Source organism: Eubalaena glacialis, chromosome 10 (genome assembly GCF_028564815.1).
Source record: "Eubalaena glacialis isolate mEubGla1 chromosome 10, mEubGla1.1.hap2.+ XY, whole genome shotgun sequence".
NCBI lineage: Eukaryota > Metazoa > Chordata > Mammalia > Artiodactyla > Balaenidae > Eubalaena > Eubalaena glacialis.
The window spans coordinates 35,316,164-35,321,415 of NC_083725.1; positions in this window are offsets into that span (position 1 = coordinate 35,316,164).

Below are 5,252 nucleotides of genomic sequence, written 5' to 3' on the forward strand. Positions count from 1 at the left end.
TCGGTACCAGAACACTGCGTAGAGACAGTAAGCTCTGGTCCTGCGTGTATGCTGCGTGTCAACCTAGAAATTGGAGACTGATGGCATAAGGCTTCTTTTGCCATTATGAAAGCTCCGTTCATGCGGCCTCGAAGCTACCTGAAAAGCATTGTTGTTGCCGGGGTTTTCCTCACTGCCGGCATGGTTCTGAGAAGAAAATGAGTTTTCTCCTAAGAAACCTTGGGTTTCCAGTTCCTTGTTGGAAGCTCACCCTGCTCTGCGCTATACCTAAAGTGAAAGTCAACGTGAGCCCAAGCTTCGAAGTAAGGCCCTGATTATCCTTGCAAAACGAGAGGCTTGCAGCAGCTCCATGAGGCCTTCATCGTTGTTCTGCTTTAGTTTCAAGGTAGTAAGCTTTTCAACACTCCTAGGGGCCTTGCTTCAGCACCCGTTTCAGTACCAGAACACTGCGTAGAACCCGGAAGCTCTGCTCCTGCGTGTATGCTGCGTGTCAACCTAGAAATTAGAGACTGACGGCACAAGGCTAGTTTTCCCATTATGAAAGCTCCGTTGATGCGGCCCCGAAGCTACCTGAAAAGCACTGTAGTTACCGTGCTTTTACTTACAGCTGGCATGGTTCATAGAAGAAAATGAGTTTTCTCGAAAGAAACCTTGTGCTTCCAGTTCCTAGTTGGAAGCTCACCCTGCTCTGCTCTATACCAAACGTGAAAGTCAATGTGAGCACTAGCCTCGAAGTAAGGCCCTGATTATGCTGGCAAAACGGGAGGCGTGCAGCAGCTCCATGAGGCCTTCATCGCTGTTCTGCTTTAGTTTCACGGTAGTAGCTTTCCAACATTCCTAGGGACTTTGCTTAAGCAACCGTTTCGGTACCAGAACACTGCGTAGAGACAGTAAGCTCTGGTCCTGCGTGTATGCTGCGTGTCAACCTAGAAATTGGAGACTGATGGCATAAGGCTTCTTTTGCCATTATGAAAGCTCCGTTCATGCGGCCTCGAAGCTACCTGAAAAGCATTGTTGTTGCCGGGGTTTTCCTCACTGCCGGCATGGTTCTGAGGAGAAAATGAGTTTTCTCCTAAGAAACCTTGGGTTTCCAGTTCCTTGTTGGAAGCTCACCCTGTTCTGCGCTATACCTAAAGTGAAAGTCAACGTGAGCCCAAGCTTCGAAGTAAGGCCCTGATTATCCTTGCAAAACGAGAGGCGTGCAGCAGCTCCATGAGACCTTCATCGTTTTCTGCTTTAGTTTCAAGGTAGTGAGCTTTTCAACACTCCTAGGGGACTTGCTTCAGCACCCGTTTCAGTACCAGAACACTGCGTAGAACCAGGAAGCTCTGCTCCTGCGTGTATGCTGCGTGTCAACCTAGAAATTAGAGACTGACGGCACAAGGCTAGTTTTCCCATTATGAAAGCGCCGTTGATGCGGCCCCGAAGCTACCTGAAAAGCACTGTTGTTACCGTGCTTTTACTTACAGCCGGCATGGCACATAGAAGAAAATGAGTTTTCTCGAAAGAAACCTTGTGCTTCCAGTTCCTAGTTGGAAGCTCACCCGGCTGTGCTCTATACCAAACGTGAAAGTCAATGTGAGCACTAGCCTCGAAGTAAGGCCCTGATTATCCTGGCAAAACGGGAGGCGTGCAGCAGCTCCATGAGGCCTTCATCGCTGTTCTGCTTTAGTTTCACGGTAGTAAGCTTTCCAAGACTCCTAGGGACTTTGCTTAAGCAACCGTTTCGGTACCAGAACACTGCGTAGAGACAGTAAGCTCTGGTCCTGCGTGTATGCTGCGTGTCAACCTAGAAATTGGAGACTGATGGCATAAGGCTTCTTTTCCCATTATGAAAGCTCCGTTCATGCGGCCTCGAAGCTACCTGAAAAGCATTGTTGTTGCCGGGGTTTTCCTCACTGCCGGCATGGTTCTGAGAAGAAAATGAGTTTTCTCCTAAGAAACCTTGGGTTTCCAGTTCCTTGTTGGAAGCTCACCCTGCTCTGCGCTATACCTAAAGTGAAAGTCAACGTGAGCCCAAGCTTCGAAGTAAGGCCCTGATTATCCTTGCAAAACGAGAGGCGTGCAGCAGCTCCATGAGGCCTTCATCGTTGTTCTGCTTTAGTTTCAAGGTAGTAAGCTTTTCAACACTCCTAGGGGCCTTGCTTCAGCACCCGTTTCAGTACCAGAACACTGCGTAGAACCAGGAAGCTCTGCTCCTGCGTGTATGCTGCGTGTCAACCTAGAAATTAGAGACTGATGGCACAAGGCTTGTTTTCCCGTTTTGAAAGCTCCATTCATGCGGCCTCGAAGCTACCTGAAAAGCACTGTTGTTACCGAGCTTTTACTTACAGCCGGCATGGCACATAGAGGAAAATGAGTTTTCTCGAAAGAAACCTTGTGCTTCCAGTTCCTAGTTGGAAGCTCACCCGGCTCTGCTCTATACCAAACGTGAAAGTCAATGTGAGCACTAGCCTCGAAGTAAGGCCCTGATTATCCTGGCAAAACGGGAGGCGTGCAGCAGCTCCATGAGGCCTTCATCGCTGTTCTGCTTTAATTTCACGGTAGTAAGCTTTCCAAGACTCCTAGGGACTTTGCTTAAGCAACCGTTTCGGTACCAGAACACTGCGTAGAGACAGTAAGCTCTGGTCCTGCGTGTATGCTGCGTGTCAACCTAGAAATTGGAGACTGATGGCATAAGGCTTCTTTTGCCATTATGAAAGCTCCGTTCATGCGGCCTCGAAGCTACCTGAAAAGCATTGTTGTTGCCGGGGTTTTCCTCACTGCCGGCATGGTTCTGAGGAGAAAATGAGTTTTCTCCTAAGAAACCTTGGGTTTCCAGTTCTTTGTTGGAAGCTCACCCTGTTCTGCGCTATACCTAAAGTGAAAGTCAACGTGAGCCCAAGCTTCGAAGTAAGGCCCTGATTATCCTTGCAAAACGAGAGGCGTGCAGCAGCTCCATGAGGCCTTCATCGTTTTCTGCTTTAGTTTCAAGGTAGTGAGCTTTTCAACACTCCTAGGGGACTTGCTTCAGCACCCGTTTCAGTACCAGAACACTGCGTAGAACCAGGAAGCTCTGCTCCTGCGTGTATGCTGCGTGTCAACCTAGAAATTAGAGACTGATGGCACAAGGCTAGTTTTCCCATTATGAAAGCTCCGTTGATGCGGCCCCGAAGCTACCTGAAAAGCACTGTTGTTACCGTGCTTTTACTTACAGCTGGCATGGTTCATAGAATAAAATGAGTTTTCTCGAAAGAAACCTTGTGCTTCCAGTTCCTAGTTGGAAGCTCACCCTGCTCTGCTCTATACCAAACGTGAAAGTCAATGTGAGCACTAGCCTCGAAGTAAGGCCCTGATTATGCTGGCAAAACGGGAGGCGTGCAGCAGCTCCATGAGGCCTTCATCGCTGTTCTGCTTTAGTTTCACGGTAGTAGCTTTCCAACATTCCTAGGGACTTTGCTTAAGCAACCGTTTCGGTACCAGAACACTGCGTAGAGACAGTAAGCTCTGGTCCTGCGTGTATGCTGCGTGTCAACCTAGAAATTAGAGACTGATGGCACAAGGCTAGTTTTCCCATTATGAAAGCTCCGTTCATGCGGCCCCGAAGCTACCTGAAAAGCACTGTTGTTACCGTGCTTTTACTTACAGCCGGCATGGCACATAGAAGAAAATGAGTTTTCTCGAAAGAAACCTTGTGCTTCCAGTTCCTAGTTGGAAGCTCACCCGGCTCTGCTCTATACCAAACGTGAAAGTCAATGTGAGCACTAGCCTCGAAGTAAGGCCCTGATTATGCTGGCAAAACGGGAGGCGTGCAGCAGCTCCATGAGGCCTTCATCGCTGTTCTGCTTTAGTTTCACGGTAGTAAGCTTTCCAAGACTCCTAGGGACTTTGCTTAAGCAACCGTTTCGGTACCAGAACACTGCGTAGAGACAGTAAGCTCTGGTCCTGCGTGTATGCTGCGTGTCAACCTAGAAATTGGAGACTGATGGCATAAGGCTTCTTTTCCCATTATGAAAGCTCCGTTCATGCGGCCTCGAAGCTACCTGAAAAGCATTGTTGTTGCCGGGGTTTTCCTCACTGCCGGCATGGTTCTGAGAAGAAAATGAGTTTTCTCCTAAGAAACCTTGGGTTTCCAGTTCCTTGTTGGAAGCTCACCCTGCTCTGCGCTATACCTAAAGTGAAAGTCAACGTGAGCCCAAGCTTCGAAGTAAGGCCCTGATTATCCTTGCAAAACGAGAGGCGTGCAGCAGCTCCATGAGGCCTTCATCGTTGTTCTGCTTTAGTTTCAAGGTAGTAAGCTTTTCAACACTCCTAGGGGCCTTGCTTCAGCACCCGTTTCAGTACCAGAACACTGCGTAGAACCAGGAAGCTCTGCTCCTGCGTGTATGCTGCGTGTCAACCTAGAAATTAGAGACTGATGGCACAAGGCTACTTTTCCCATTATGAAAGCTCCTTTGATGCGGCCCCGAAGCTACCTGAAAAGCACTGTAGTTACCGTGCTTTTACTTACACCCGGCATGTTTCATAGAAGAAAATGAGTTTTCTCAAAAGAAACCTTGTGCTTCCAGTTCCTAGTTGGAAGCTCACCCTGCTCTGCTCTATACCAAACGTGAAAGTCAATGTGAGCACTAGCCTCGAAGTAAGGCCCTGATTATGCTGGCAAAACGGGAGGCGTGCAGCAGCTCCATGAGGCCTTCATCGCTGTTCTGCTTTAGTTTCACGGTAGTAAGATTTCCAACATTCCTAGGGACTTTGCTTAAGCAACCGTTTCGGTACCAGAACACTGCGTAGAGACAGTAAGCTCTGGTCCTGCGTGTATGCTGCGTGTCAACCTAGAAATTGGAGACTGATGGCATAAGGCTTCTTTTCCCATTATGAAAGCTCCGTTCATGCGGCCTCGAAGCTACCTGAAAAGCATTGTTGTTGCCGGGGTTTTCCTCACTGCCGGCATGGTTCTGAGAAGAAAATGAGTTTTCTCCTAAGAAACCTTGGGTTTCCAGTTCCTTGTTGGAAGCTCACCCTGCTCTGCGCTATACCTAAAGTGAAAGTCAACGTGAGCCCAAGCTTCGAAGTAAGGCCCTGATTATCCTTGCAAAATGAGAGGCGTGCAGCAGCTCCATGAGGCCTTCATCGTTGTTCTGCTTTAGTTTCAAGGTAGTAAGCTTTTCAACACTCCTAGGGGCCTTGCTTCAGCACCCGTTTCAGTACCAGAACACTGCGTAGAACCAGGAAGCTCTGCTCCTGCGTGTATGCTGCGTGTCAACCTAGAAATT